Raw genomic sequence first — 16,295 nt, forward strand, 5'->3', positions numbered from 1 at the left:
AAGGTTCCGTAGAGAGAGGTCATCGGATGATTTTCGATGAAACTAAAAAATTGTTTCAGGGGATACCATTAAGTCAAATTGGTTTCGGCACATGCCTGATAATTCTTGGAGGGTGCCAGAATCATTCTAGAAGCTTTCTGGAATTTTCCGGGATAATAACCGGATATTCTCCGGAGCTGCCAGAACCACTTCAGATGCTTTTCGCAGATGAAAATCACTAAACCGAAATTGTTTCGGAACGCGTTGAAAATAATTTTGGTGGGTACTAGAAATGTTCTAAGCCCACATAAATATTTTCAATTCGAACGGACGCTGAAAAATGTCGTCGTGAATAGTGAAATGCACTGATTGGTTGCTTTTTGGGAATATATCTAAAGGGGATCTTTCCAAATGATCTAGGGATGACATGGATGGATTGGGAGGCCCTCAAGGGTGCCCTCCAAGGGGTGTGGCCGGCCACACTTGGGGCTCCACCTTGGAGCCCCTCTTGTTCCTTGGTTTTCACTCTTATGCCCTTGAGGAAGGACTTCATTCATGTGCATTTTAGGTTTTTGTGTTAAACTACCCTACCCCTTGGGATTTCCTATAAATAGAGGTGGAGGGGCAGCCCTCCACACTCATCCCTTGATCTCATACACATGCCATGCATTATCTGGCTTCTTCTCTCCCTCCCACGAAAAGAGTTTCGTAGAGCCGTAAGGCTATCTGGGTTCCGGCAGGAACTAGTTCTGGACGGTGAAGCCCTGCCAGATAGATGACACCGTATGTGTGCAACTCTGTAGAGAGATCGTAGTTTCGGTCTTAGTTCGTGAGTGCCTCCTGAAGGGCTGTCCGTGTGACCATCCGAGTTTTGAAGGTCCTCCCGAAGGGCTGTCCGAGTGACCGTTCGAGTTTCGAAGGTCCTCCCGAAGGGCCGTCCGCGACACCGTCCGGGGGGGGGGGGGCTGTTCGACCGCCTCCCGAAGGGCTGTCTGAGGAGCTGATGAGGGTATACATCCTTGCGGTTGGGAGGTTGTAAGTCCTAGCTGCGGGGATCTGCACCGCCGTTCGTCATCGACTCTACTTCCCGCTGCACTACGAGTCGGTAACAAAAAAGATCAAACCATGTATGCAGTCTCCATAGTGGTCCTGGGCTGGTGCGTAGGTTGGAAATTTTTTGTTTTCTGCTGCGTTCCCCTTCAGTGGTACCACAAGCGAAGCATATTTACACCGATGTGCCATAGGTGTGAGGTGCATTAGCATTAAACTAGATTATTGACTCTAGTGCAAGTGGGAGTCTGTAGGAGATATGCCCTAGAGGCAATAATAAATGCTATTATTTATCTCCAAGTTCATAATTATGTTTATGTTCCATGCTATAACTGATGTAGTTCCTGAGCCCGTATATCCATAAAGGCTCTGGGGAAACCCCATGTGCACGTGTGGAATAATAAACGGTAAAATGTATTCCTAGTCATGCCTTTAAGACTAGCTCAAGTGTTGCATGATGATTATGTTTTCCCAATCATGGGCATGTCTATGCCAGCAAGTTTGAGGGCACAATGTTAAGAGAACATTTGTGTTGAATCGACCCGCATTGATGTTATGCTATGATATTCATTCGTCACAAGTTAATGGTAAATAACACAGAGATGGTTAATGTTTGCATGATTCCTTAGGCCATGAGAGTATCGAGTTTCTTCATGCTTGCTTCATGAACTTTGGGGTTTGTTAAACGTTATCCGTAAATGGGTGGCTATTACGGCGGCTTACGGGTTCATGGAAAAGTATGTCAAGTAACTTGATAGCTCAACATTGGGATTTGCTCCTCCGACGATGGAGAGATATCTCTGGGCCCTCTCAGTGTTACGGTATCCATCATCGTCTGGCTAGACACTTTTTGATTTGATGACGGGGATGCCGGAACACGGTAACGAGAAAAGAGAACAATACCGGTAACGAGGTAACTAGCATAGTGGACAAGTTGTTGATCCACGGGAATGCCAACATGTCTCACCTCGGGTATTTGTAACATGTCGCGAAGCAATAGGAATAGCACACTGCAACTGGAGGTTCACTCGAATATTCATTCGTGTGGGTATAGGGGTCAATATGGGTGTCCACGGCTTCGATGTTGATCATTGATCGGAAGGGGTTCCGGGTCATGTCTATACTTCACCGAACCTATAGGGTCACACGCTTAAGGGTCATCTATCTGCTGAATACTAGAAAGGAGTCTGAGAGAAAATCATCGAAAAAGTTTCGGACACCGGAAAAGTTTCGGACAACGAAAAAGGTTCCGTAGAGAGAGGGCATCGGATGATTTTCGATGAAACTAAAAAATTGTTTCAGGGGATACCATTAAGTCAAATTGGTTTCGGCACATGCCTGATAATTCTTGGAGGGTGCCAGAATCATTCTAGAAGCTTTCTGGAATTTTCCGGGATAATAACCGGATATTCTCCGGAGCTGCCAGAACCACTTCAGATGCTTTTCGCAGATGAAAATCACTAAACCGAAATTGTTTCGGAACGCGTTGAAAATAATTTTGGTGGGTACTAGAAATGTTCTAAGCCCACATAAATATTTTCAATTCGAACGGACGCTGAAAAATGTCGTCGTGAATAGTGAAATGCACTGATTGGTTGCTTTTTGGGAATATATCTAAAGGGGATCTTTCCAAATGATCTAGGGATGACATGGATGGATTGGGAGGCCCTCAAGGGTGCCCTCCAAGGGGTGTGGCCGGCCACACTTGGGGCTCCACCTTGGAGCCCCTCTTGTTCCTTGGTTTTCACTCTTATGCCCTTGAGGAAGGACTTCATTCATGTGCATTTTAGGTTTTTGTGTTAAACTACCCTACCCCTTGGGATTTCCTATAAATAGAGGTGGAGGGGCAGCCCTCCACACTCATCCCTTGATCTCATACACATGCCATGCATTATCTGGCTTCTTCTCTCCCTCCCACGAAAAGAGTTTCGTAGAGCCGTAAGGCTATCTGGGTTCCGGCAGGAACTAGTTCTGGACGGTGAAGCCCTGCCAGATAGATGACACCGTATGTGTGCAACTCTGTAGAGAGATCGTAGTTTCGGTCTTAGTTCCACTACAAGAAATCTGTCAATACGTGACAGTCCCAATCCGTCACCGACCTGCACAAAACTGTCATGCATAGGAATACGTGACGGAACTCAAATCCGTCATGTATATCGCGTCATAATTTGACCACTGCACGCTCCATGACGGACCATCCTAAACCGTCATGACCCATGACGGTTCTTAGCCGTCATGGATGGCAGTTAACTGACTTGCACATGACGGCGTTAACTTATCTACCACGTCATAATCTGACATGGATCTGATGTGGCAGCCCATGTAGTAATCAGCCCACCACTTTTGTCGGCCCACTAAACTTCAGCTCGGTCCAAGAGTGTTTGCCCATATAGTAACTAACCCAATTATTAGAATTTAGGTCCATTTAGGTACAGCCCATTAATTTCAATCCAGGACAAGCCCACATGTCGTTTCTCTTGTCCATGGAAATTTAAGAAAATAATAATTTGACAGAAAATATATATGCTCATGTCATTGAAAAAACAAAAATATGTAAACACACTAAAAAATACATGTACATGAGCAAAAAAAACGACCAAAACAATATTTATTTTACAAGCATATATTGAAGAACACTATGCTACTCTACAATCAGCAACGCCCCCATCAAGCAAGGCCCAACGCTCGTCGGACATCAACCACAGGTCATCCCGCATTCCTAGTCGTTAGATCCACCCATCCACACCAGTCTTGAGAACACATGTCTTCGTTGTTGAAGATGCACCAATAAACAAATATCTGCCACATGATGAGAAATATGTCACAATATAAAATGGAGTTGGTAGTATACTCCACTGCTTATTTGACATGAAGTTCCAGGCTATCACTACACTAAATCTAAATCACGCTATGAAAACATTCTGAATTTCCTACGATGCAGTCTCTCAGGTGCTGCAAAATATAAGGTATGTGAAACTCTGAAAAAGTATGAAAAAGTAAGTTAAGAGGAGGCACTTTCGTACCCACTGTAAGAAATAAATAACATAAGCAATACTTTTTATTCTTGTAATAAAGGCAAACATCGAAACAGAAAGGAAACAAACCCTTTTTCATCTTAACTAGGTAATTGCCCGTGCGTTGCCAACAGGGACAAATACATTTTAGGAGCATTGCCAGCTCTTTTTACTGATAAATCAGTATGCTTATTCATATCCACATATTGAATTAGGAGAAACGTTGTCATTAGAGCAATCTGAATTGACAACACTTTTTGTAATTCTTATATGATTTCCATTCTATTGAAAGTTACAATAATAGGGTGTATTATTTTACATGACAGAGCCAATTTATCGCAAATGCAGCAATACTCACAGCTGATGTAGCTAATCTTGTATAACATCTCACAATGTCATAACTAAGATCATTGCACCACATATTCTGCAAGTAACTAAGGCCAAGAATGCAGCCTGGTTACCTGCTGTGAGCTGCTAGTGCTCGAAGTATGTTACAAATGTGATTGGACCGATCTTTATCAAATAACTAACAGCTCAAGATCATAATCTATTGGTATCCAGTTATCATAAAACAATCTGGGCAAGTCTAACATTGATATTTGTGCACATATTTAGTCTAGCAAATTTGAAACAAAAACAGTCCAGCAAAACAGCAAGGTATATTTTCTATACACACAAAGTTGAATCAAATCGGTGCAAATTAAGAGGACTGTGTGGAACAAGGCAATGCTCACATAATATTGGGTTGAAGGCAGATGACATGCCACAACAGCTTGGAGTTACAATTCCATTACACTGCTCAATCCAGCACACTCCTTGCTTTGGCCTATTATACATCCAAGGCTTTAACAAAATCGTACTGAATTTTTACTACGCATAGATGCGTTCTTTTTCTTCAGGATCACATCAAAGGAAATAAAAATCACGAGAGGAGAGCCCCTGTCTGCGTAACATCATACTCCCTCCGTCCGGAAATACTTGTCATCAAAATGAATAAAAAAAGATGTATCTAGACGTTTTTTAGTTCTAGATACATCCCTTTTTATCCATTTTGATGACAAGTATTTTCGAACGGAGGGAGTATTATCTGGATTAGCATTAGCTTGCCCTAATTAAGTTATGGGTAATAGTGCAAGAGAATCAGACCCACAAAACCATCACAACTAATCAAGCTCAGACGTTCATCTCAGAAACTGACTCCACCTCTAAACTGAAGCAAAACATGATTTGTATTCAGATTGCAAGTGTCATCCAGATTTGGGGGTAATGTGGGGAGAGGGGATAAGCTCACCACGTTAGGAGGGAAGGAAGAAGCAGCCATTGGTGAGCTTGTCCACGCGCGATAGGACACAGGAGACAAGCGGGCGCTGGACTTGCTGCTCCACCTCCAGCAAAGGGAGCTCGTCGGGGATGGACGCTTTGAGGAGGACGTCCTGTACACCGCTGGAAGGGTGGAGAAGGCAGTAGACATTAGTAGCACAGAAATCGACCCTCATAAATAGTTCATATTTGACAACACAAGCAGCCTTTCCAAAATTTGATGATTCTCAAGAGGGAGAACAACGTTGTCCAAGAAGTCGAGAAACAGAAGCCAAATGCTAGATAGCAGCATAACCATTCATTCAGGGAACATAAGAGGTAGCAAAAGCAGCAACAGGTAATCCTTATAACTAGAGGCTAAGCATCCAACGTTGGCTACAGTCAGCTACTTCATAGCAACTAACACCGGTCAATAAAAAGCAGCACAAGTACTAGATACCTATGAGGGTGCAAAGTTGGTGCCAGTCAGTTGGCAAGCCTCGTGGATCTGGGGATCATTTGTTTGTACAAGTACAACTAGCAAGCACTTGTCTGTTATTGCAGCCATTACATTGGTACCGGTATCATAATAAAAATGTAATATAAAATCCTGGTGTTGTGCACTAGCAGTATAGCAACAGTACTTTTCAGCAATTACATTCGGTTCTTAAAAAATGGAAAGGAAGAATTGCATCCTCAATCAAGTATGCTGGCAGTATGAATTTGTGGCTCCAAGTGAGTCAGCAGTCAGTCGTACTGTTTGTTAAAAGAGCATTTTGTCCATGTGTACAAACAAATACAGAAACTGGTTTTGATAATATTTGGCATATCCAATAACAGATTAAAGTGTATATTTGATAGCACAAGCAACAATTTTCCCCAAAATTAAAACCGAGATTACCAAGCTACAGACTGACCATATCCAGCACAAGCAATTTGTCCCATCAAATGTTTACTCCGGGCAATATAGGCACAACGGCATAACCTTACCTAGCGCCATGGCCATTGTTCAGGGGCGGGGCATGCTTATGCTGTACTGGCGCTCGTCCTAGGAATTTGAGGATGAGGAGCAGCACTGGTATTTGCCGCAACCATCGTCAACCAAGACAAGCTGCGGTGCCTCATCCCGGACCGACGGCTGCAGGGTGCGCCGCGTCCGTGGATCTGTGGGAGGAGTTCCTCCGCGCCGTCCTGCTCGAGGTGGACCATCAGGAGGCGAGAGCGCGCGTGGGGGCGCTGCAGACGATTGAGAAGAGCCGCCAGAGGACGCCGGAGATGCGCTGACGACGAAGGCTATGCCGGAGGCCGAAACCCTAGATCGGGTGTGTGTTTTGGGCGAGCGGTAGAGGCTGAGAGGGGAAAATCTTGCCGGAGGGGAGGATGGACCCGAGCGAGGGGAGCTCCGTGGTGTGCTCATCGCCGGGGATAGCCGCCAGAATCGCCAGAATCAGTAGCGGGCAGTCGTGGCGGCTGAGGGGAGGAGAGAATGGGGATTAAGGTTAGATGGGTCTGGATTGTGGGTTAAATAGGATGGCTTGAAAATTTTCCCACCGGCCGCGTCGGCGACTTAAAACTTTGGATGTCCACGCGCGCTTTTGAAATTTCTAGCGCCTCTTCCTTTCATTTTTAATTACCGATGTGACATATGGGTCGAATCTACACACGACACATCAGCACCAGCCATCGGTGACGGTCCGGGTGGTAGGCCCAGCAAGTCGATCGATGACAAATTCTGTGACAGTTCATCGATGTTCATCGTAAAAGGGCTATCTTTTTGAGGGGGCACTCACATCCCGCTGGTCCATGACGATTTTCATGACGGATACGAAAAATCGTCATCGACTATGACGACTTCTGGGAACGTCATCAGAAATCCGTCATGTATTAATAGATTTCTTATAGTGTTCGTGAGTGCCTCCCGAAGGGCTATCCGTGTGATCATCCGAGTTTTGAAGGTCCTCCCGAAGGGCTGTCCGAGTGACCGTTCGAGTTTCGAAGGTCCTCCCGGAGGGCTGTCCGCGACACCGTCCGGGGGGGCTGTTCGACCACCTCCCGGAGGGCTGTCTGAGGAGCTGATGAGGGTGTACATCCTCGCGGTTGGGAGGTTGTAAATCCTAGCTGCGGGGATCTGCACCGCCGTTCGTCATCGACTCTACTTCCCGCTGCGCTACGAGTCGGTAACGAAAACGATCAAACCATGTATGCAGTCTCCATAGTGGTCCTGGGCTGGTGCGTAGGTTGGAAATATTTTATTTTCTGCTGCGTTCCCCTTCAGCCCACACGCCCCGCATCACGCTGTTGCCAGCTGCGCTGTGTAAGCGAACTAGTTTCTGCCCACACAGCCACCACCTAGTCCATGCGTGTGTGGGCGAACTGATTTTCGCCCACACGACACTCATGCTTGTGGATGGCAACTGCAGTTACGCGAACGTGGCAACTAGGTAAACAAACATGGCAACTCTGATTCTTTGCTAGACGGCAACTGCAGTTGCGCGTACCTAGCAACCAGATAAACACACATGACAACTGTGATTAACTATACATGGCACCTATGGTTGGACCACACGTGGCAACTAGGTAAACACACATGGCAACTACTGTTTGACCATGTGTGGCAAGTAGTTAGTCACACACCTCAACTACAGTTTGATTACACGCGGCAACTACCATAAATTAGACATGGCAACTATAGTTAATCAAAACAGATAGAGTTGCCATGCTTTTACAACTACACTTGACAACCCGGATAACTACATCTGCCAACCAGGACGGCAACTAAATCGTCATCTGATACGTCTCCAACGTATCTATAATTTTTTATTATTCCATGCTATTATATTACCCATTTTGGATGTTTATGGGCTTTATTTTACACATTTATATCATTTTTGAGACTAACCTACTAACCGGAGGCCCAGCCCATATGGCTATTTTTTTTGCCTATTTCTGTATTTCGAAGAAAAGGAATATCAAATGGAGTCCAAATGGAATGAAACCTTCGGGAGCGTGATTTTTGGAACAAATGTGATCCAGAGGACTTGGAGTGCAAGTCAAGAAGTAGTCGAGGCTCCCACAAGATAGGAGGGGCCCCCCTAGGGCGCGCCCCCTGTCTCGTGGGCCCCTCGGGCGGCCACCGACGTACTTCTTCTTCCTATATATACCTACGTACCCCAAAAACATCCAGGAGCAGGACGAAACACAATTTCCACCAACGTAACCTTCTGTATCCGCGAGATCTCATCTTGGAGCCTTCGCCGGCACTCTGCTGGACGGGGGATCGACCACGGAGGGCCTCTACATTAACATTCTTGCCCCTCCAATGAGTTGTGAGTAGTTTACCACAGACCTACGGGTCCATAGTTATTAGCTAGATGGCTTCTTCTCTCTTTTTGGATCTCAATACGATGTTCTCCCCCTCTCTTGTGGAGATCTATTCGATGTAAACTCTTCTTGTGGTGTGTTTGTCGAGATCCGATGAATTGTGGGTTTATGATCGAGTTTATCTATGAATAATATTTGAATCTTCTCTGAATTCTTTTATGTATGATTGAGTTATCTTTGCAAGTCTCTTCGAATTACCAGTTTGGTTTGACATACTAGATTGATCTTTCTTGCCATGGGAGAAGTGCTTAGCTTTGGGTTCAATCTTGTGGTGTCCTTACTCAGTGACAGAAAGGGTTGCAAGGCATGTATTGTATTGTTGCCATCGAGGATAACAAGATGGGGTTTATATCATATTGCTTGAGTTTATCCCTCTACATCATGTCATATTGCTTAATGCATTACTCTGTTCTTATGAACTTAATACTTTAGATGCAGGCAGGAGTCGGTCGATGTGTGGAGTAATAGTAGTAGATGCAGGCAGGAGTCGGTCTACTTGTTATCGACGTGATGCCTATATACATGATCATGCCTAGATAATCTCATAACAATGCGCTTTTCTATCAATTGCTCGATAGTAATTTGTTCACCCACTGTAATACTTATGCTATCTTGAGAGAAGCTACTAGTGAAACCTATGGCCCCCGGATCTATCTCTTATCATATTTGCTTTCAATCTACTTTTATTTGCATCTTTAATTTTTGCATCTATATTATAAATACCAAAAATATATTTATCTTATCTTACTATCTTTATTAGATCTCACTTTCGTAAGTGGCCGTGAAGGGATTGACAACCCCTTTATTGTGTTGGTTGCGAGTTCTCAGTTTGTTTATGTAGGTGCGTGGGACTTTTGAGGAGCCTCCTACAGGATTGATACATTGGTTCTCAAAAACTGAGGGAAATACTTATGCTACTATTGCTGCATCACCCTCTCCTCTTCGGGGAAAATCAACGCAAGCTCAAGACGTAGCATCATCCCGTGGGTACCTAACGTAGCTGCGCTAGGACGTGTGGGGATTTTTTACTTCGTGCCACACGCGCGGGGTGGAGATGAGTAGTACTTGTTGGGCGTGTGGCACGAAGTTGCCGCGGCCACACGTGTGAGCAATTCTAATGTTCGTCCACACACAACCCGTGTGGGCTGCCTCCTACTCACACCACACACAATATGTGGCCAGACCCTTTAACGCCCACACGTGTGGGCGTTATCGGCGTCCTTTGCTTTTTAGCTCGGCCAGGGGATCTGTGCGGCCAATAATTCCTCCCCGTGACTTGTTCTTCGGATGAGACAACATGCATTGCTGCCGCCTAGGCCGTCCGGAGGTGTATGATGCCGCTTTATCAATCTGAGTAACATGGATTTGCAGATCGCTGGCGACCACGCGTGACGCACTCCATAACTTTTCCTCTGCCCGGCCTACAAACAAAATTGCGCTAGACAGCCGTAATAATCCTCAAGGAGACAAAACAGAACATAGCTGAAAGCGTAACACCTAATTTATGCCGTCGATCCGTGACGACATCTAGCGGGTTCTCAATGAAAGCACCAATATCGGTGTCAAAACCGGCAGATCTCGTAATAGGGGTCCTAAGCTAGGCGTTTTGGAGCGATGGTAACATGGACACGGGATTTTACCCAGCTTCGGGCTCTCTCGAAGAGATAATAACCTACATGCTGCTTTTGATTATTTTTATATGGATGTAGTACAGAATACATGTATCTACCACGAGATTATAGTAATGAATATGAGATTGTCTATTGACTAGCCTGACCTTGATTTATATAACACACTAGAGGCCTAGGATTTAGTGGAGTCCTTGTCTTGGGTGCTATGTCTTGTGGAGTCCTTCTTGTATGCGGCACGGGCTGCCCGAAGTGGCCCGTGAATGAATCGCCGTGGGGGTCCTCGGCCCGACCAGCCGGTCGGGGGACGACATGGTGAGTACGCCCTAGTCCATGACACCGTCAGAGCCCATACCTCAAGTACGTTGCAGCCAGCGTTGTTTCCCCCTTCCAGGACGGAGCTCCGGGCACCTGCCCTTCTTCTACCTATGGAAATCGACTGACGCCATGAAAGATTTCACCCAACTTAAGAAAAGGAAAAAAACGAAAGAGAATTTTGCCAGTACCCAATACTTGTGTGAGAACGCAAACAGAAAGGTCTAGGCACAATTTACCAGAGGAAGAGTCAAAGAATACATTTTGCTTCATATGCAGAAATCGTTGAACAGGCCAAAACACCGGTTAAATAACACAATAGGCCTAGGCCGACAATTAGGTAGCAGTGAAGTTGTTTTTAGTGGTGTCTTTTGCTGTGTCAATCTATTGCCAAATAAGTATGAAACCATGCAAAGCTATGTGGTGCCAATTCATGGATTTGTACAAATTTGCATCAGGACCAATAGGGAGCTTAAAGATAGAAATAAAAGGAAGATCAGCAGGAAGGTAGACCGGCTATAGAGATTTGAGTTGGGTGCCGCTAAATGAGCGGTTATTGGATTCACATATAATTTTTCAAAAAAGTTTTAAAATTGGTAACTATAGGCTCGCTATGCCTGATTTATATGACCACCACTATTTCTCATAGCCTGCTATTTTAAACGATACTATTGTGTAATTAGCAAACTAAATCAGCTACACTGCCTACACCCGCGTGCGAGCATGGGAGAAATCGAGTGGCTTCCGAGCCGCGTCACGGAAGGGCGGCTTTGTGTGGTAGACAACTTAAGATTTTTCCTTTTTTTTTACGGGAACCTAAGATTTTTTCCTTGATTTTCTACATAGTGTACATATGAGTTCTGTGTACGTAGGTTTTTGTCACACAGCTTTTTCTCTTTTGACAAGCAAGTTGGGCTGGAATTCGAGCCGAGTCGAGCCAGCTTGGCTCGACTCGCTAGAACTCGTTTCATTAACGAGCTAACTCGACTCGACTCGTTACTATAAGAAGCTCAAATTCAAGATTGGCTCGACTCGTATAACTCACGAGCTGACTCGTTTAGCTTGTTAAACTCGTTAAAGATATAAACATAAAGCCCTTAAATATGATAAAAATGATTATATATATATTAAACATATATATCACTAAATAATTGTAATTTCCTTGTAACATATGAGTCTCCTAGGAGGCTAGGCCTTCAATGGTTGGGGCTCGGGTTGTGCGCCTGGGACGTAGGCTGTTTAATGGCTGATCTTTCTTTGTATTTGGGAATGGCTGATCTAACTATTGAGCCTAACGAGTTTCACGAGTACTAGTGAGATTTGCTTCTTTAACTTGGTCCATAAACGATCTTAAATTAAAGCTCGGCTCGACTCGTTATTCTTCGAGTTCGAGTCGATTCGAGCCAAGTCACGAGCTACTTGTTTAGCTCACGAGTTTCAAGCTTTTTTTCCGGCCCTACAAGCAAGCAATCAATTGGGCTTCTTAGCACATTGGACTTTTTGATCAGTCTACATGGATTCTAAGAAATAAACAAATCCGTAGTCCATATAGGTAACGTTAACGAAGCCCAATTGATATAGGTAACGAAGTCGATGCCGTGCGTGCAAGGTCAATCCGATCGACGCATCAATGGCCGCCGCCGCAGCATCGGCGGACCGGCTCCCCGATCTCCCGGACGACCTGCTTATCCACATCCTCTCCTTCGCTCCTTCCCGTGAAGCCACCAGCACCATTGCCCTCTCCCGTAGATGGCACGGCCAACTCTGGCGCCACACCGCCGCCCTCAACCTCGACTACATGTCCTGCGCTAGCGCCTAGCGCCCACAATGAGCTCTACTTGGGCCGTTCTTGCGGCCGTGTCATCAAGAAGATGACCGTCCTCATTGGCGACGAGGATATCCCCAACGTAGCCCTGGCCTCGGCTGTTGAGGCCGGCGTGGAGCAGCTCCGCATAGAATGCCAGGATGGCGGCTGCCTGCAATACACGTACACGTATGCCGCGCCTCCGCCGTCTTCTCCGTGGCGCGACTTCAAAGTGTATTTGGAGATGCTGCCGCTAACGCTCTTCGTGTCCTTGACCTCACAGGCTACTACGTGACCTGGGGCTGGGTGCAAGTGGATTATTTGCTGCCGTGCTGGTACGACGACCCTCCCAGGCCGAACCCGCTAACGCCTTACCGTGTTTGGAGGCGCTGCGGCTGCGGCGTTGTGGCATCGACATCAACACACTTCAGAACGTCATCAATGCTGCACCCAGACTGGCCGACCTCCGCATGGACTCCCTTAGCATCACAGATAGAGGCATCTTACCGCAAATCCTGTTCCGCCTCCGCTGCTCGCCATGGCCAACCTCCACATGTTCGATGGCAAGAACACCCGCACAATTGCCGAGTGCATCGTGGAGCTTGACGCTCCACAACTGTACCACCTCCGGTACACCCAGTTCATGTGTTCCACCACTGCCTTTTACTTCAAGTCGCCAACGCCACATCTGGAACGAGTCCACCTCGCCGCGCACTCCCATGGCGCGTCGCGGCTGCACCGTTCGGTGCTGGTTGTCGTGCCGCACATAAGGTTTCTCAAACTCACCGTCTACTCCATCACCGACATTGCTGGCGACAACAATAACGACTCACCAATGTTATTTCCCAATCTGGAGCGGCTTGAGATTGAGGAACTAACATGTGGTTACCCTGCCAACCACGCCGTTGCAGCTACCACCATTGTGAACCTGCTGCGCTGTTGCCCCATGATCCGCGAGCTCCGACTAAAGTTCAGCTGGCTCCACTATCTCCGTGAAACAGTTTCAGACCCGGTTATTCAGACCGCCGTTCTGTCTGATTTTAGGCCGTGCAGTTCCATTAATTCTGGCAAAGATAAAAATTGCTGCGAGGGTTTAGACTTCCTTCACAAATTGAAGTCCATGTGGATTTGATGGCTCATTGAGTTCCTTGAGGAGAGTGGTTCTGGAATTCGACACAGATGAGCTCGGCTGCTTCCAGGTCTGGCTTCTCAAGTTCTTCACCTGCTACGTTGTGGCCGTAGAGGAGGTTGTTTTCGCTGGTGCAAAGGGATACAATTCGAGTTGCATTGAGCGGAAGGTGGCCGGATGGAGGAGGGATAGTCATCATCATCGTTTTGTTGGGGAAGAAGGTAATGAAAGTGTGTGCTACAGCTTAATCACAACAGGATGGATGAAAGGAGCAGCCAACCGTCCTCGTCATATGCTGTTGTAGGGTCGGGACGTAGGCATCTATGGCACTAGTGCTGACGCCAGTGACTCCAAGTCTGCAGTGCCAGCGACTTGTGTCCTAGTTGCTATCAATGTCTGAGCTCCGCAGTGATTGATATGGGGGAAGAGGCCATGCTTAGCGTCATGCTTGCAACGGGTGCACAATCTCGGAAACAATAATTCACACGAATCTGTTTGGGAAACAAGCAAACGCTTTAGATCTTCACTGGGATGTTGTAGTGTTGAAGCTTTTTTACTCTTTTGTTGATGGCCTGCTGTGATGCAGGGTAGCACTCATGAACGGTATTATCAAATTTTAGCCCTCTTTTCGTAGATCATTAACTATTCATTACACTTTGTGGAGTAAGTGTAAGGGCATCTCCAGCCGCGCCCCCAGGAAGGCCTCCCCAGGCGTTTTTTTCGCGCCGGCGCTGAAAAAACAGCCCAGTCGCGCCCCCAGGAGCCCAATTTTCGCCGGCTTGGGCCGAAAACAGCGCCGGCGGACTCAGCCCGAACCCGGCGCGCTGGGGGGCGCCCGGGGGCGCCGGGCGAACTGTTTTGGCGCGAAAAAGCCGCGGGCCCGCCGCGTCAGCGACACGACTCTCTTCTCGGCCCTTCTTCGTCCTCATCGCCTCGTTTCCCGCGGTGAATCAATGCCAAAGCTGCCGCGCTGCCGCGCTGCCGCGCCGGTCAGCCTGCACCATTGATGCCTTACGGGCGGCGCAGTGAAGACCGGACGACGCGCGTCCCTCGCCCTCCCTCGCCCGCCACGCGTACACACGGTGACACGCGCGCCTTGGCCTATATATGAAGCGCCCCGGCGCACTCGGCGACTCACACTCTCCCGCCGCCGTCGTTTCCTCCCTCTCTTCTCCTCTCTTTCGCTGTCCCCAGTTCACACCCATGGCCGAGCGCTTCTCAGGCGACGGCGCGGCGGCGAACGGCTTCGGCCGCCTCCATCTTCACGAAGACGAGGGTCGCCTGCTTTACGAGGCCGAGTACCCGGTCCCGCCTGACATGCGGGTGCCCGGGACGTGGAGGATCAGCGCGGGCGGCGTGCCGGTGCCCCTGGTACCGACCGGCGCGGCGCGGCGTGCGGAGATCGCACACATCCGCTCGAACCTGCCGCGTGCGGCGAGGGAGGCGCCACGGTACGCCCCCGACAGCCCGCTCTGGGAACCTTACTTCCGCTGCCGTCAGGCCGAGCAGCTCGAGGCCACCAACGGCGTCGTGCCCTCCGGCAGGCTCAACGCCGCCGGCCAGCGTCTGTGGTGGGGCGTGCCCGGGCGCACGTTGGAGGCTACCCCGCTCCCCCTTCCTTCTCACGCCGCCGGGGAAGCTCCTGGACCCCGAGGCGCATGGAGACCGGGGGGTCCTCCTCCTCGTCCGGCGGCTCGCCCTGCCTCCGCCCTGTCAAGCCGGAGCCCCAGGATACGCCGGTCAGTGCGCGCACACGCAGCTCCGGCGGCGCTAACGCCTCTCCACCAACTGGCCGCTTCGTCCTCGCCGAGCCCAAGCCAGAGCCCGTCCTCCCCGCGGAGTACGAGGAGATAGCCCGGCGCGGCTTCTCCGACGAGGACGCCATGCGGTGGGCGCGGGACGACTACCTCCGTGACGAGATGGTCCGGCAGCACCGGGCCCTGGAGGAGATCGCCGCCCGCAAGCGTGGGCGCGAGGACGAGCACGGCGTCGTGGTCCTCGACAGCGACGACGACGACGACGCCCCCGGACCGTCCAACCCGCCGCGCCAACCGGGGGACGAATGCAGCAGGGACGGTGGAGGCGGCGACGACGACGACGACGATGATTACGACGACGGCGGTGACTACACGCGGTTCTACTGCCTCCTCGGCATGTAGAACCGCGTGGGCGGGCGGCGAGGGAGACGGCGGGGGTAGCCCGCGGTAGTTTTTTTTCTTTTTTGTAAAATATGTTTAAGTTTGAATGAACTCGTCGATGTTTGCGTTAAATTTGAGTCGTTTTTGCGCCGTGTTTGACTTTTTTGACTAACAGTGGGCGCCGCGACTGGGGGGCATCACGCCCCAGTGCGCCGTTTAGCGCCGGTGCGCCCCCGGGGGGCTTTTTTTGCCCCTCCTGGGGGGCCAACGGCTGGAGATGCCCTAAGACTTGATAGCGTGGCGATACGCCATGTTATAATGAACTGTTTGCATGGAGTGATGCGTGCTTTGTATTGTATCAAAAATAGTGCATAGGTACTTGCATAGTGTGATTAGCCAGACTGTTAATTATGCTTCATTCAGTATGTGGGTGTATTGGCTTGGCAATAAGTTTATTCGGTTGTCTGCTGCATCTAGCAATGAGATTCAGATTACATGAAGATTCAAATATCCTATACGTATGGCTGACTCATGCTCGATCACCTCAGCTCAGGGCTC

The 16,295-nt window shown here is 48.4% G+C and overlaps 1 long non-coding RNA gene across 1 annotated transcript; it reads right to left on the reverse strand.

Moving 5' to 3' along the window:
* Positions 1-3,581: 3,581 nt before the first annotated feature.
* On the reverse strand, positions 3,582-6,853 carry LOC123067101 (uncharacterized). The gene is made up of 4 exons (XR_006431519.1): positions 6,333-6,853; positions 5,335-5,486; positions 4,778-4,869; positions 3,582-3,828 (listed from the first exon to the last, which is right to left on the reverse strand). It is a non-coding gene; the product is annotated as an uncharacterized lncRNA (long non-coding RNA).
* Between the last annotated feature and the right edge of the window lie 9,442 nt (positions 6,854-16,295).

The sequence above is a fragment of the Triticum aestivum genome, chromosome 3B (assembly GCF_018294505.1).
Source record: "Triticum aestivum cultivar Chinese Spring chromosome 3B, IWGSC CS RefSeq v2.1, whole genome shotgun sequence".
NCBI classification, from domain to species: Eukaryota; Viridiplantae; Streptophyta; class Magnoliopsida; order Poales; family Poaceae; genus Triticum; species Triticum aestivum.